The sequence below is a fragment of the Ovis aries genome, chromosome 14, assembly GCF_016772045.2.
Source record: "Ovis aries strain OAR_USU_Benz2616 breed Rambouillet chromosome 14, ARS-UI_Ramb_v3.0, whole genome shotgun sequence".
Lineage (NCBI taxonomy): Eukaryota > Metazoa > Chordata > Mammalia > Artiodactyla > Bovidae > Ovis > Ovis aries.
In genome coordinates, this window is record NC_056067.1 from 65,947,770 (window position 1) to 65,964,833 (window position 17,064).

Consider the following 17,064-nt stretch of genomic DNA (forward strand, 5'->3'; position numbering starts at 1 on the left):
GAACCCACACACCTGAAGTGGAAGCACAGTGTGTTAACTGCTGGACCTCCAGGGAAGTCCCTAGGCTTGATGAATCAGGTCAAGTCTGTTGCTGTGTAGGCAGGAAAATGGGGGCTGAGAGAATGAAAATCTAGGATTCCAGAGATACGGGTTTTGTGACTTACCCACTGTTTTTGGTAACTCCTGTTGAAAGAGGTTTAATCAGTTGTCAGTTCACTGCCCTGATTCCCAGGGTATGAGGAGATGGTGGAATAATCATACAGCTGCCAAACATAGGATTTAGTTTGTCCTTTCTGTTTTCTTAAGGTGGGTAGTGTCATTTATTCAAGAACTCACACCTAATGTAGTCACTTATTCTGTAAGTAATCACTCACTCATGTCCAACAGTTTTTGACCTCGTGGACTGTCACCTACCAGGCTCCTTTGTCCATGGAATTCTCAGGCGAAAATGACTGGAGTGACTATATTTCAGCATCCCAGAAATTTTGCTGTATTGAGCATTTGTTTCATTTACGATAAAATTTGTTTTAAAACTGAACCAAAACAGTTCTAGCTTTGTCTCTAGGGACTTCTAAATATCTGGCTTTGACATTTTGCTAAGATAAGAATAACAGGATTTATTATGTGTTGTTTAATGTTAAAAACACCAGGGTTTCCCTGGTGGCTCAGAGGTTAAAGCGTCTGCCTCTAATAAGGGAGACCTGGGTTCGATCCCTGGGTTGGGAAGATCCCCTGGAGAAGGAAATGGCAACCCACTCCAGTAGTCTTGCCTGGAGAATCTCATGGACGGAGGAGCCTGGTGGGCTACAGTCCATAGGGTCGCAAAGAGTCGGACATGACTGAGCGACTTAACTAATGTTAAAAAATCCTGTGACAGTGACTTCCCTGGCAGTCCAGTGGTTAAGACTCAATGCTTTCAATTTGGAGGTCACAGGTTTGATGCCTGGTTGGGGAACTAAGGCCCCACATGCCACACAGTGTGGCCTAAAATCCTGTGACAACACTAAGGTCCATTTGATTACTGATGGTAACGGTTAGGCAGTCTGGCTTGACTGTTACCAGAAAGGCATAAAAGTCCCTGCTGATAGAGTCACCACCCAGATATCCATGGCTTAATCCGGAAGTGCATCACAACACTGTGTGGATAACAGTCTGGGAAACTGCCTGGAGGTCTCTGACCCCCAATGTAATTCTGCATTTTCTTTGTCTTTTTATATCATATGCTGTGCTTTTTTTTTTTTTTTTTATTCTTTGGCCATGCCAAAGGGCATGCAGAATCTTAGTTCTCCCATCAGTCACTGAATCCACACAGCTGCAGCGGAAGCCCAGAGTCGTTTTAATTGCTGGATCGCCTGGGAAGTCCCTCAGATCGAACTTCCAAGAGGCCTCTCAGGGCAAGGGAAGCCGAAAGGGACTGAAGTCAGATATCTACCTGAACAGCTGGATGAATCCCTCTGTTTGTTGTTCAGATGCTAAGTTGTGTCCCACTCGTTGTGACCCCATGGGCTGCGGCACGCCAGGCTCCCATGTCCTTCCCTATCTCCCTAGGTTTGCTAAAACTCAAGTGCGTTGTCGGTGATGCTGTCTTTACAGCATTGGACTCTGCTTTCACCACCAGTCACATCCACAGCTGAGCATCCTTTCCCCTTTGGCCCAGCCACTTGATTCTTTCTGGAGCTATTAGTAATTACCCTCCACTCTTCCCCAGTAGCATATTGGACACTTTCCGACCTGGCCGGGGTGGGGCGGGTGGTTAATCTTCCTCCTCCAGTTGACCAGATTTTGTCAGAACTCTTCACTAGGATCCCTCTGTCTTGGGTGACCCTGCACTCCATGGCTTGTAGCTTCGTTGAGTTATGCAAGCCCTTCACCACAACAAGGCTGTGACCCACGAAGGGGGAACTCCTCTCTTGTCAAGGTAGCCAATATCATGTGATTCCTGAACTTGCTAGGGGGTGGCGACACTTACCTGTGAATCCTGTAAGCCATGTGCATAGGCATGTGCTCTGTCACTAAGTCGTGTCTCTTTGTATGGACTGTAGCCCGCCAGGCTCCTCAGTCCATGGGATTTCCCAGGCAAGAAGAGTAGAGTGGGTAGCCATTCCCATCTCCAGGGGACCTTCCTAACCCAGGGATCAAACCTGAGTCTTCTGCATTGCAAGTGGATTCTTCAACATCTGAGCCATCAAGGCAGTAACCATAATGCCAAGAGAATAAGAAGATTCACTAAGAGTTTCCAAATTCTGGTGGGATCAGCTAGAGAGAAAAGATTTATCAAGTTGCTTTAAATCACTGTTAGCTTAAAGGTAAACATTTCCTTTTACCTGGGAAATACAGATTAAAAGCCAGTAATACTTCAGACAAACCCATAAAATTATATCTGTATTCATCAGTTCACTGGGTCCCATGTAACTAATCCTTGACCTTTTGGTAACAGTTTTATAAAGCCTCTAGGGCTTCTGCTAGAATTTAATTTCTTACCAAGTTCAGTGGCATGATCTGAAAGTTATTGAAAATCTTGATACAGATGTGCACAGAATCAAGCTAAGGAGAAGACCACTATCTACCAGCCAAAAAGAAAAGGCTCAGAAGGAACTGAAGCTGAAACAAGTTCAGATTTCTTGACTCTAAATTTGTGGGAAAAGAAATTTCTTTTGTTGAAGCCACCCAGTCTATGGTGCTTTGTTATAGCTGCTCTTGCAGATAAATACAACCAGTAGGACACATGTCTGGGCTTCATGGTCCTAATTTGTGGTCTCAGTACCAGAATATTTTGTGGGTTCAGAAGTCACCCTGTGACTTCACTGGTGGCTCAATGGTAAAGAACCCGTGGCCAATGCAGGAAATGCGGGTTCGATTCCTGATCCAGGAAGATCCCACCCTCCTCAGAGCAACTAAACCCTGTGCCACAGCTACTGAGCCTGGGCTCTAGAGCCCGTGCTCCGCAACAAGAGAAGCCACAGTAATAAGAAGCTCACACACAGCAGCTAGAGAGTAGCCTCTGCTCTCTACAACTGGAGAAATGCCCAAGCATCAAGGAAGACCTGGCACAGCCAAAAATGAATAAGTTACTTTAAAAATCACTCAGAAGAGGGAGCAGTTGCCACAACCTCCAATGCTTTCGGAAGCACCATGAATGGTTTGCTTGTTCTGTTGACATCACATCGTGCTCAGGCTACTGAGTGGAATCTCCCCCTGATCCTGCAAAGGAATCACCTGCCCTGAAATACAGAATTCACTGGTAACACTAAGGGGTGGGGGGATCATAATTAGTAATCCAGAAGGCTGGATTAATAGAGAGTAGAGGAGGCTTCAGCCATCCAAATGGAGTGTACCGCTTCTAAACGTGTGTCCACAGGGAGTCCCTGGTGGCTCAGTGGTAAAGAATCTGCTGCCAGTGCAGGAGACATAGGTTTGATCCCTGGTCTGGGAAGATCTCACGTGTCTTGGAGCAACTAAGTCCAGGTGCAACAACTACTGAGCCTCTGTTCTCGAGCCCAGGAGCTGCAGCTACTGACCCCACACCTTAGAGCCCTCGGTCCACAACAAGGGAAGGCACTGCAGTGAGAAACCGGCACATGCACACCGAAACAGAGCGCAGACCACACAGCCCTGAAGGCCCAGCACAGCTGAAAATAAGTACCATTTTAAAATAAATTTAAAAAGATTAAAACGCGTCCACAGACGTTCTGGTGATTATGGCTGCACAAGATGACTGTGCACAGAAATTCTTCAACCTTCAGATCCATGGAAAGTGTGACAGAGGTCCCTCTGAGATAAAATAATCTAAAAAATTCTGGATTCCCGTAAGGCTTTTGCTGTGCAGGCAGGAAAACAAGAATAAAGAGAAGGGAGATCTCATGGTCCAAGTGTATCGAGTCCGTGGCCCAGTCCAGCCGGCATTTGTGTTGATACAAGTGAAAACACCCTTCATTGCTTCCAGCAAAGGACATGAGACTGACGTGGCTAGGAGGAGAGGTTATATAGAGTCAATCTTGGGTTACCGAAGCTTATTATCTGAAAAGAGTGGGAGACTTAGGTTTCTATTTTGAACTACTTTTAAAGGACTGTTAAAATATAATTGATAGGAATGAAAGTGTGCATGTCTAAAATTTACAGTTTGAGAGGTTTTACCATACATACAAACCTGTAGAACTATGATCATAATACCTGTCGATGCACATTTACCTCATGCACTTTTTAAAAAAAGACTTATTTTACTTTTGGCTGTGCTGGATCTCTGTTGCCACAGGAGGGCCTTCTTCAGTTTCAGAGAGTGGGGGCTACTCTCTAGTTGTGCCCAGACTTCTCATTGCAGGAGTGTTTCTTATTGGGGAGCCCAGCATCTAGGCGTGTGGGCTTCGGTAGTTGTGGCTCGCGGCTCTAGAATGCTGGCTTAGTAGTTGCGGTGCACAGGCTTAGTTGTGCTATGGTATGTGGTGTCTTCGCAGACCAGAGATCAAACCTGTGTCCCCTGCATTGGGAGGCAGATTCTTGACCCTTGAACCACCAGGGAAGCCCTACCTCATGGACTTTTATAATCTCTCTGCCTGCATTTTCTGACCCTCCCAGCAACCATCAACTTACTTTCTCTACAGCAGATTAGCTTGCATTTTCTAGATTTTTATTTGATTGGAATCATAAAGTGTTTCCTCTTTTTTCGCATGAGTTCATCATGATGCTGTCTTGTTTCGAGAGTCATCAATAAGCCTTATACTAGTAGTTCAATCAGAGAAGGCAATGGCATCCCACTCCAGTACTCTTGCCTGGAAACTCCCATGGACGGAGGAGCCTGGTAGGCTGCAGCCCATGGAGTCGCTAAGAGTCGGACTCGACTGAGCGACTTCACTTTCACTTTTCACTTTCATGCATTCGAGAAGGAAATGGCAACCCACTCCAGAGTTCTTGCCTGGAGACTCCTAGGGACAGTGGAGCCCAATGGGCTGCCATCTGTGGGGTCGCACAGAGTTGGACACAACTGAAGCAACTTAGCAGCAGCAACAGTAGTTCATTCTTTTTATTGCTGAGAACTGTTTCATTTTCTGGATATGTGTGCATGCTCAGTCGTGTCGAACTCTTTGCAACCCCATGGACTGCAGCCTGTCAGGCTCCTCTGTCCATGAGATATCCTAGGCAAGGATACGTGAATGGGTCGTTTCTTTCTCCAGGGGGTCTTCCTACCCCAGGGATCAAACCTGGCTCTCCTGCATTGGCAAGCAGATTCTTTACCACTGAGCCACCAGAGAAGGTTACATGTGTACGTTCAGTCTGCATCATTAACCATCACCATCTTCCATCCAAGTATTCAGTAATACCATAAATCTAGCACGTTTCCAAGGTATAATTTCTCTCACCAGAAAAATGGGCTGTGTTCAAAGAAGGAGCTGAAAAATTCTATTTGGGGTCCCGTGGATGTTTGGTAGAAAACTAAGTTTAGCATGTGCAGGAGGAGACTTTACAAGGCTGGGCAGATATCAGCATCTGGGGCTGCGAGCTTTTGGAGGTTCCGGAAGCCTCACCAGCTCGAAAGAAAATCCTGACCAGCCAGAGGCGAGAGCCCTCCCTGAACAGGTTTGAGGATCAGCAGAAACCCAGAGCAGCCTCACATTAGCAGCCATCTGTTGCTGGAACACATATGCAACCTCCCCAAAGGGACAGTGGGAAGAGTGTCAGGAGAAACTGGAGGGCTGCAAAGATCCCTCCAACACAGCCACAGTCCCTGCATTTACCAGGTTCATTGTAAGGGCTTCTCACCCTCTGAACAGCTTTCTTCAGCATTCTTTTCATCTGCCCCTTTCTGTAATTACTGACTGATGGTCTCTAACAGGTAGCTACCCTCCATGGACCTCACCACCATTTGGGGCTGCTTTCCCAGACAACTCAATTGCTGGGCGGGGTCCCTGTGGGCCTCCTGGTCCATGGTGAGGTTTCTCAGGAGGGCTGGCACCCAGAGACACCCGGTGGAAGCTCCTGCAGGAGCCCAAGGAGAAGGTTCCCAGGGGAACGTGATGAGGGCTTTTCCTCTGAGGCCCTCCTGCTCCCAGCCCCTGGACCACATCTGACTGGAGATCGCATCTGAGAGGGGACCTGCAGGAGGAAGGGGTGAGTCAGGCGGCGCGCATAGTCAGGTTGAGTCTTTTGCTGGGTGGGAGAACAGGGGTGGCGTGGGGACCCGGGCGACACACAGGAGGGTCCGGGCACTGCCAAGGCGATTATTAATAGGTAGGACCTTCCAAGCTAAGTTCTCCCTTCTTCTGGGTCGAATTTTCTACAGCACAGCACAAAGGCAATGCCCTGCCCAGAGTTCGGGCTCACTCTTGTCTGGGGACTCCCTCGAGAGTCTCAGCCCCGTCCTCGCCATCTGCTGACTCCTCCTCCGCCTTCCGCCCACCGGCGCGCCAAGAACTCTGGACCAGCCCACGTCACTCCCAGCTTGGGCGCCTCTAGGCTGCGGTCTCTGCAAGTCAGGGCCAAGCGCCGCCGCAAGTGGGTAATCCATGATTCATGGTTAATGGAGAAAATTACAGTGCAGTCGGGTAAAGAAAGACTTTCCTGTACTAAGAAAAATACTGTGTGTAGGGACATGTTGAACACACACACATACATCCATTCAGTTCAGTTCAGTTCAGTCGCTCAGTCATGTCTGACTCTTTAGGACCCCATGAATTGCAGCACGCCAGGCCTCCCTGTCCATCACCAACTCCCAGAGTCCACCCAAACCCATGTCCATTGAGTCGGTGATGCCATCCAACCATCTCATCCTCTGTCGTCCCCTTCTCCTCCTGCCTTCAATATTTCCCAGCATCAGAGTCTTTTCAAATGAGTCAGTTCTCCACATCAGGTGGCCAAAGCATTGAAGTTTCAGCTTCAACATCAGTCCTTCCAATGAACACCCAGGACTGATCTTTAGGATGGACTGATTGGATCTCCTTGCAGTCCAAGGGACTCTCAAGAGTCTTCTCCAACACCACAGTTCAAAAGCATCATTTCTTCGGCGCTCAGCTTTCTTCACAGTCCAACTCTCACATCCATACATGACCACTGGAAAAACCATAGCCTTGACTAGACAGACCTTTGTTGGCAAAGAAATGTCTCTGCTTTCGAATATGCTACCTAGGTTGGTCATAGCTTTCCTACCAAGGAGTAAGTGTCTTAATTTCATGGCTGCAATCGCCATCTGCAGTGATTTGGGAGCCAAAAAAAAAAAAAAAAAGTCTAACACTGTTATCACTGTTTCCCCATCTAATTCCCATGAAGTGATGGGACCAGATGCCATGATCTTAATTTTCTGAATGTTGAGCTTTAAGCCAACTTTTTCACTCTCCTCTTTCACTTTCATCAAGAGACTTTTCAGTTCCTCTTCACTTTCTGCCATAAGGGTGGTGTCATCTGCATATCTGAGGTTATTGATATTTCTCCCGGCAATCTTGATTCCAGCTTGTGCTTCTTCCAGTCCAGGGTTTCTCATGATGTACTCTGCATATAAGTTAAATAAGCAGGGTGACAATATACAGACTTGAAGTACTCCTTTTCCTATTTGGAACCAGTCTGTTGTTCCATGCCCAGTTCTAACTGTTGCTTCCTGATCTGCAGACAGGTTTCTCAAGAGGCAGGTCAGGTGGTCTGGTATTCCCATCTCTTTCAGAATTTTCCACAGCTTGCTGTGATCCACACAGTCAAAGGCTTTGGCATAGTCAATAAAGCAGAAATAGATGTTTTCTGGAACTCTCTTGCTTTTTCCATGATCCAGCGGATCTCTGGTTCCTCTGCCTTTAGTGCAGGACAAAAGATATTTTTTTGCAAACATTGTTTTCCTGTACCAAGTATAATGATTAGAGGTTTTTCACTTTCTATGGTTATAAAGGAGTAATAATCCAAACTCGACATTCTACATTTTATTTTATTTTTTTATTTTTATTTATTTTTTTTTTTGAGCTACACCCCCTGCTTATTTTATTTTTTTAATTGTGCAGCTGGGCATTCAGGATCCTAGGTTCCCAGCCAGCGATCAAACTCTTGTCTCCTGGGAATGAAAGCACAGAGTCTTAACCACTGCCAGGGAAATCCCTACACGTCAATTTTTTAAAATTTAATTGGAATATAATTACATCTCATTGTGGTTTCTTCTTTATGCCTTTAGCTCTAGATCTTTTTCTGTAGGTTGCAGTTTTTTTAATCCATAGTTGTTCAGCAGTTAGTTGTGATTTTTGTGTGTTCCTGAGAGGAGGTAAGTTCAAGGTCCTTCCATTTTTTCTTCAAATTAAGCTTTTTAAATTAAGATAACAAATGTGCACTAATAAACTTTTGCAACCACTGTTCTAAAATTCTGCAGCTATAGAAGAGGTTTGGGCTTCCCTGATGGCTCAGCGGTTAAAAAATATACCTGCAATGCAAAAGACCCAGAAGACCCAGGTTCGATCCCTGGGTGGAGAAGATCCCTTGGAAGAGGAAATGGTAACTCACTCCAGTATTCTTGCTTGAAAAATCCCATGGACAGAGGAAGCTGGCAGGCTACAGTCCAAAGGGTTGCAGAGTCGGACAAGACTGAGGGAGTAAGCACAGAGTGGATTCACGCTACTGACAGGAAGCTCAGGCACCCTGGCCACAGGAAACAGTGTGAGAATGGAATTGTAGGAAGGAGGATGCCCCCCTACAGGGCCCCAAGAGCGGGCTCTTGTCTAACACTTGGAAAAGAATTGTCCGAGGAGACACGTGCTGACCAAGCAAGAGATTTTATTGGGATAGGGCACCCGGGTGGAGAGCAGTAGGGTAAGGGAACCCAGGAGAACTGCTCTGCTGCGTGGCTTGCAGTCTTGGGTTTTATGGTGATGGGATTAATTTCCGGGTAGTCTTTGGCCAATCATAATTCAGAGTCTTTCCTGGTGGTGCACTTATCGCTAGTGCCAAGATGGATGCTAGTGAGAGGGCTTCTGGGAAGTGGACAGACACGCAGTGTCTCCTTTAGCCCTTTCCCGAACTCTTCCGATTGGTGGTGGCTAATTAGTTCCGTATTCCTGATGAGGATCTCCTGTTATAAAACTCATGCAAATGGTTACTAAGGTGCATGGCCAGGATGGGAAGTTACAATCAGTGTGCTTCCCCTAACAACTCCTCCCTGAGAGACTTCATACTCAAGATACTTCTTGGGAATTGGGGTGGAGGTCTCTTTCTTCTGTAATTTCTTCCTGCTGTGCATGGGTGTACACCTGCCTAGCAGAGCAGAAGTCTCTCTCTACAAGATCTAAGTCAAGGTTTTGTTTTGTTTTGTTTTGCCTGAAACCAGCATTCACCCTTGTAATAACAGCAATTTAGTTTGAAACTGTGGGCTCCTCTCAGAGATGGAATAGACAGGGGCCAAACAGGAGACCTAACAGGATGGTCGTCTCTGGTCCCCAGAATCAGAAGGCAACATTTGGGGTGAGGGTTCCAGGGTTTGTGACCATTTTTGATTGGTTGGTGGTGAGGCAACAGAGCTGTGCTCCAGGAATCTTGCGTTCAGTCTGAAGTTACCATCCTCCACATGGGTGGGGGCTCAAAGACATTGTTATGCATATTTTTTTGAGTTGGAACCAGGACCCTGTCTTGAGGCCGAACCAACCTTTGATTGTTTCTCCTGTTTCTGTATCCCCTCCCTTCCCTGATTAGCAATTGTTTGAATCAGGGAAGGTCAAGGATGCTGAATGAAGCCTATATCCTACAGATAAGCAGTGGAGAACACAGAACAGATCTCTACTCCAGAGCCCCACAGAGTTCTGCTGCTGCTGCTGCTGCTAAGTCTCTTCAGTCGTGTCCGACTCTGTGCAACCCCATAGACGGCAGCCCACCAGGCTCCCCCGTCCCTGGGATTCTCCAGGCAAGAACACTGGAGTGGGTTGCCATTTCCTTCTCCAATGCATGAAAGTGAAAGTGAAGTCGCTCAGTCGTGTTTGACTCTTAGCGACCCCATGGACTGCAGCCAACCAGGCTCCTCCATCCATGGGATTTTCCAGGCAAGAGTACTGGTGTGGGGTGCCATTGCCTTCTCCAACAGAGTTCTACTCAGTTTTAATTTAGGGAACCAACTATGACTGTCATAACTTCCTGTCAATATGGAGCATAGGACTGCCCCAGCTTGGAGTATAGACACTGAATTGGAAGTATCTCTGAGTTCCAAGTTCTAGATCTGAGTCTTGTAGGATTAAAATCTCAATCCCTTGGTCTGCCATTTTGGTGTAACAGACCCAATTAGAAGTAGTTGGAGGAGTGATAACTGGAATTTAGTAGACAAAATAAATCTCATTTCTTTTTAGAAGAATAGGCCTGAAACCCAGTCTGGACCTGGCACTTTGGGGAGACTCGTAGCCAGGTAGCCAGTTACCTAGTTTTATAAAAAGTAAGGTTGCAGTTACTAGCTTCCAGCAGACACTGTTTTGAGAATGGTGGCATTTAAGCCTGACACAACTCAGAAAACTGAAGTGTTTAGCAATACAATGTCTAATTTGAAATTACACCCATAGTATCACCTAGTTATTTCCCAGGATGTCCGAACCATAGCTACTCTATTTTGACTTTTAATTGAACCTTCTCCTGAAAAGATCTAACTATCTGAAGGCCTATTCTGCCAGTTTTTCCCAGAGCACAGAGTGCCTTATTCCTGATTTTCACCCTGAACTTTCAGGGGCGCTGAAAGTCAGCAGTTGCAGTGGCCATGATTTAATCTTTGTAGATGTAGATGGCAAGTGTCAGTCTTCAGTTGGCAGAGCCCTTTTTGCTCATAAACTTGACCATGATTTTGAGGGGGGGCACTTCATGACCATTTTATCCCATGGTGCTGAGAATGTCCATTCTCAGGTTTGGCAAAAATTTTGTTGACAGGCCACTCAATGTGCTGTTACTGGACTAGGCCATAAAACAGTATCCAAAATTCTCTGGACCACCTGTCTTACCAGCCTCTTGGTCCAGGGAAACATTCCCTCTTGTTGCTTCTTCCCATATCTAGAGTTACACTGTTACCATCATCGATCTCATATGGGACAATATATTATTCTATTAGAGGCCTCACACACACATTTGACAGTGTAAGAAACAGCAATTTTGTAAAACAGGTGAAATACAAATAACATAGCCAGCAGTATTAGTAAAGTCACAAGTAAGACTTAAGTTAAAAGTTTCCATTAGATGTAGCCCAGTATATCTCAGGTCATCTGACTTAGTCGGCTCTATAGAATCTTTATCTTCCAGGGAAATTATATATTGGCACCGTCTATAAGGCACATAACCCAGTTTTCTAATGTTACTAGACTGATTGTTCTTAGTATGATTTAATTGTTTCCAACACAGAGGAGACTTTAAACCTAAATTCCCATAGCCTGGTGTTATCTATATAAATCCATCCCATAATTGTGGGAGATGTTTTCCTCTTTTGCTGAAACCTTTCTTTTTGCTCTGATTGAGCTTGAGTAATAGAAAAAAGCTCAAATTTATGGCCAGAGTCAGAGCAGGCATTATTAATTGGCCCGATGAGGGGATCCCATCTAGTAATATCACAGTGACCTGAATATGACTATATATATATATATATATATATATATTTTTTTAAGTGAATTTTCTCAGGGCCAACCAGTTAGAGTCTTGTAGTAGAGAAATTTACCAAAGTAACCCAGAAATAGACACAGGTAATTGACCACAAACCCAACAACTGAATTGAATTCTAAAACTAGCATAGAATCAGGCCTATGATAGAAAAGCATTTGATTTATATGCAAAGGTCTAAGAAGTCAAGAAAACATAAATGATCATACGAATCAGGCCCAGCATCTTGGGGAAGCTGTCTACCTCCGATGTCGTCGTCTTCTCATCCTGGTGTAGTGTAGTTTCTCCTGCTTGAGCATTATTTTAAGGTGAGATCAGGTCAGCTGTCTTCTCTATAGACCAATCCAGTGTAGGGGCCTTTGGAAGTGGGAATTAATCTAAGAGTTAATTTCCCTTCAGTTTCATTGTGCATGAGCTAGTTAAGAGTACCTGATAAAAAAGTCCTTCCATCCAGGTTGGAGGCAGTCCCTTAAATTATGTCTTATTCTAGTCCTGGTTGCAGGTCATGAGGCATCTGATCTTCATCCAAAGATAGATTACTGAGATAAGCTTCAGAAACAAACTTTAAGGATTCAATTAAATTTTACATTAATATCACATATCTAAGAGATGAGTCTTACTAGATGCAGACCTCCATCAACAAATTGGGATTTAACATTTTTTGAAATATCTTTTTCTCCCTTAAGTTACCCTCATTTTTATCGAACATAACCAAATTAAGGCTAGTTTGTTCGCAAAATAAGTCTGTTCTCACTTATTTTGGTCTGATGATTTATATAACCATAATTGATTATAGAATTTTTATTTTGTTGAAACATTTATAGAGTCTCACTGAACTTTTAAAATAAACCAGGGCTGGGAAACTCACACCAAAGGCTTATTACAGATTTTGCCTAACAAATCTAGGTGAATTCTTCCCTTTTTAAGGTCTCAAACATTTCTTGAGATTTTTGTACCTGTGAGATAACCTTCCTAACTCATTTGATAAACTTACTAGAAACCTAAGAATTTCCCATTTTTGGAGGAGTCAGAGAGAAAATATAATTGTTTTGTTTATAACGTTTAATTTTACCAAAGTATTGCCATAATTAGTTTGAGAGGAAGGTTTTCCCTACTCCCTGAAAACATAAGATTCAAACCCGTAATTTTTCAGATAGAAACCATAAAAGTTGTAAGCTTATTCGCTGGTTCATTCAGTCCTTTTGTTAACTTTTGTGAAGTCAGGTTTTCCATTAGAATACCAGGACATATCAGAATGTTAAGAACTCCATATAATTTCTAGGATATCTGTATTAGTAATTTTACCATACATTATAACATGAGCGGGTTTATTACTCATTTGATAATCTTTTCCATGTAATTTAACCAACCAAATAAACACAGTTTAATATCTCTCTTTGGGATGTTTCAGGGGCCCTCTGAAGCACCCAAAAGTTAGCTAGAGGTCAAAAAAACTTCAAAAGAATTCTATTTAGGATGTTTTATCAAAATGATCAATTAAAAGGGTTTAGAACATTTGGTCACATTTAGTCAATGTTGGTGGGTGTATCACTTAGCCTGCTGATATGTCACAATAGGCCTGAATACCAAGGCTGAAGGTCTAGTGAAAGTCGGCTCCACCGTCTTGGACCTAGTTGGCTCTAACCAGTTTTCTTATGGCTGTGTCATTTCTAACAAAATCCATTTATCTAACTGAAATCCAGTTTTAGAAAATCCTGATCATGCATAACTCTTTTTAGTATTTTTTCATACCTTTTCCTTTCTTTCTTTCTTTCTTTCTTTCTTTTTTTTTTTTTTTTGCTGAAAACACACTTCCTACTTTCCTTTAGCAACCAGGAACTAACTTTTATATTAGCATTTTATAGATGGGTGAGCATAAATACCAGCGATAATTTCTAAAACCCTTGCTTTCTTAGAATATTTTAGGAAGGCGCCAAACATTATTCATGTATAGTCCCAAATCTCTTTAGTTTCACTGTAAAAGGAAATTAGTGTTTAGTAGTAAATGTTTCAAAATCTTATTTTATTTGGAAATGACCTAACTATTCAATAGACTTCCAACACTTTGCACACTTGGCACAACCCTTAGAAATTTAAGTTACACCAATCTGGAGAGACTATTTTAGACAGGTATTCCTAAAGAATAATTATTCTTAATAGAGTTTATATAAAAGCTCATAACTTATTTACATTTTTTAGAAGTTTCTTCACTCGAGGTAATTTCCTTGTTGACAAACTTGTAACAGATATAATATAATATGGCTGGATGGCATCACAGACTCGATGGATGTGAGTCTGAGTGAACTCCGGGAGATGGTGATGGACAGGGAGGCCTGGCATGCTGTGATTCATGGGGTCACAAAGAGTCGGACACGACTGAGCGACTGAACTGAACTGAACTGAACTGAAACCTAGGTACAATGAAAATATTCTACTTAATGTTAATTACTCTAAGACATGTCTATATTAGATAGGTCAACAAACAAACATTAATATCAGGTATTTAATACTGAATATTTCCCAGTTCACATGAACCTGGAATTTATTGTTTAATTTAGAATTATTTTATTTGTAAGCGCTTACCTTTTTTTAAGTCAAATAAATAGAGCTCATTTACAAATTAACCTCAAAAATATTACCCAGAGACAAAGACATACCAAGACATACTCAGACAGACACAGTGCAAGATCTAGCTTCATTTTCTAAGTTTAGTCATGAATTAGATATAACAATATTAAATTTACTAGTTTATTTTTAAAAAGTTGAAATAAATAAAAATTTTTAAGTCTTTTTCCCTCAGTCTCAGGAGTTAGAGATGGTCTAGATAAGCGTTCCTGAGAGCCCTGGTCTCAAGGAACAGGGAAAGAAAATCAAGTTCTAACAAAATGGTGGCAGGTCTAAACCAAATGGTGGCCAGACAAAGCAAAATGGCCATCAAAAATCACAACACAGAACACAGAGTTAAAAGACACACACATAAACCTGGCAGTCCTCATCAGAAACTCCCTTAAATACAAGAATACAGTCTCTCAGAAAACCTCCTATAGAGACACAGAACTTCAGATCCAAGTACTAACATCAAAGATTTCAAAGGGAGGAAAGGAAACCAGGTTGAAAGAAGGGGGAGGAGGCGGGAGACAGGGGCAAAAGGGGTGGCCTTACAGACGTCTCCTGCCACCTGCAGATACCCAGGCATTATGGGACTTTACCCTGGGCCTCCAGAGAAGGGAGGACTGGAACTCGGCCCTACCAGAAATCAGACCAGACCAGAACCAGAATTCGAGTACTCTGCCAAGAGGAGGTGATCAGTCTCCAATCCTCAGCTCAGGCTGAGGGCCCTTCAACCAGATTCCTTCCTGTGTCCAGGACCAGGAGACTAGAAAAATGGGGAAGGATAGGAAGGGTTAAGGAGAGGAGAGAGAGAGGGAAGGGGAGAGAGGTCAATAAAGTCTCTTGTTCCTTACCCGGTTGGGGCACTCTGGCCAGTTGTCCATATCAGGAGGAGACCAAGGACGAAATGGTCCCAGTTGCGGCCACTGGGTCTGGTCCATTGACAGGCAAGTTGGCCCCCGAGTGCCCCGAGTAGTTAGGATGTCAGTCTCAGCGAAAAAGAGTCCCCGCCAGGGTCACCATTTATTGCAGGAAGGCGGACCCCTTCCAGGGCCCGAAACTGGGCTCTTGTCTAACGTTCAGAGATGAATTGTCTGAGGAGACACATGTGCTGACAAAGCAAGAGATTTTATTGGGAAAGGGCACCCAGGTGGAGAGCAGGAGGGTAAGGGAACCCAGGAGAACTGCTCTGCCGCGTGGCTCGCAGTCTCGGGTTTTATGGTGATGGGATTCGTTTCCGGGTGGTCTTTGGCCAATCACCCTAATTCAGAGTCTTTCCTGGTGGCGCACGCATGGCTCAGCCAAGATGGACGCTAGCGAGAGGGATTCTGGGAAGTGGACAGACACACAGTGTCTCCTTTAGCCCTTTCCCGAACTCTTACGATTGGTGGTGGCTTATTAGTTCCGTATTCCTTATCAGGGTCTCCAGTCATAAAATAACTCATGCAAATGGTTACTAAGGTGCCTGGCCAGGGTGGGCGGTTCCGATCAGTGTGCTTCCCCTGACACATATGAATGGCTGAGTCCCTTCCCTGTTCACCTGAAACTACCACAACATTGTTAATCAGTTACACCCTAAAACAAAATAAAAAGTTTAAAGTTTGGAAAAAGAAATAATTTTCTGGTTGTTACCAATGAGGTAGTATGTCACATGAGGCCCTCTCCATTCCCCTCAAAGGAAGACGAGGTAATCTCGCACCTAGACCCCTTCCATTCTCCATAGGTAGGTTATCTAAGCCTGAAAGCATCCTATTTATTAATGAATTCCTTTTCCTACTTTAAAAAACGTTTTCCTCTCTGTAGCCTTCAGAATTCCCGGTTGCTCACTAGAAGGGTTGATGCTTAATTTGTGAATCAATCAATAAAGACAATTAAACTTTTTAAATTTACCCAGTTGATTTTTTTTTTTCTTGCCAGTTGGGACCTGAAAGGGATCTTTTCTATTGTTCCTAGTGATTCACACTGAAACTCACAAAAGTGACTCTAATGCTTCAGGCTACAAACATTTGAGAGCAATAACCAATTTTCTAGCAACGCATAGACTCATTTATGCCTGAATGGCTCTACTGAATCATGTCCCTCATACCTCAGTTGTGGATTGAAGCAGAAGACACGACCTAAAAGTTGCAAGTTGTTCTATTCAGGGCTGTTACTCAGAATTTTAACTCTAGTAACAATCTCTCACACAGCTCTGAGGAACTGCTCCATAGAGGTAAGGGGAAAGCTGGGATATAGAGAAGGTGGTTTTTTTTTTTTTTTTTGCTGGAAAAAACAGGCAGTTGACCATTAAAGGATCACTGATAATCACAAAGAACAGGCAACTCAAGTTGATGATTTTAGTGCTTTTCTTCCGTGTTTGAGAGGATGCAAGAATCTGGGCTTCTTAACAGTAGTCCTTAGATATGCATCTTAACTATTAAGGGTCATTGTCCCAGGCACAGAATGCTTCCTGCCTGTCTGCATCCTGATTTCCCCTCCGGGAACACCTTTGGGGAACAGCAGCAGTGGCTGTGGCTTTGTTTCTTTTAGAACTGGAATGGGATCGGGAATGTGGGCAACGTTGTCTGCCCACAGTAACAGAATCTGGAAAAGTCTAAAATAATAGACTTGTCCTCTGAGAGCAGGATGAGCTTGGGAGGAGTCTAAATTAATGTCTACTCACGTCTTTAAGGAGTAAAGCTCCTCCCTCTGGGGAGGAGAACCATTTCCTCGCATTCTTCCCGCTAGCTGACAGGAAATGCTCTGGAAGTTAAGGATGGCAAACACCCTTTCCTGGGGTCTCCAGAGCACCCAGACCACACTACCTGGAAGCGCCTAGGCAGAGCGACACCAGCGTTGAGCCAATGAGGGATGAGGATGAAGACTTTCCCCCAGTGAGTGTGC

The 17,064-nt window shown here is 44.0% G+C and overlaps 1 long non-coding RNA gene across 2 annotated transcripts; it reads right to left on the bottom strand.

Moving 5' to 3' along the window:
- Nucleotides 1-8,716: 8,716 nt before the first annotated feature.
- On the bottom strand, nt 8,717-17,018 carry LOC132657798 (uncharacterized). Of its 2 annotated transcripts, XR_009596470.1 has the most exons (3): nt 16,844-17,018; nt 15,036-15,292; nt 8,717-13,982 (listed from the first exon to the last, which is right to left on the bottom strand). It is a non-coding gene; the product is annotated as an uncharacterized LOC132657798 (long non-coding RNA). The 2 variants fall into 2 exon arrangements; XR_009596469.1 differs by having other exon boundaries at nt 15,036-17,018.
- Between the last annotated feature and the right edge of the window lie 46 nt (nt 17,019-17,064).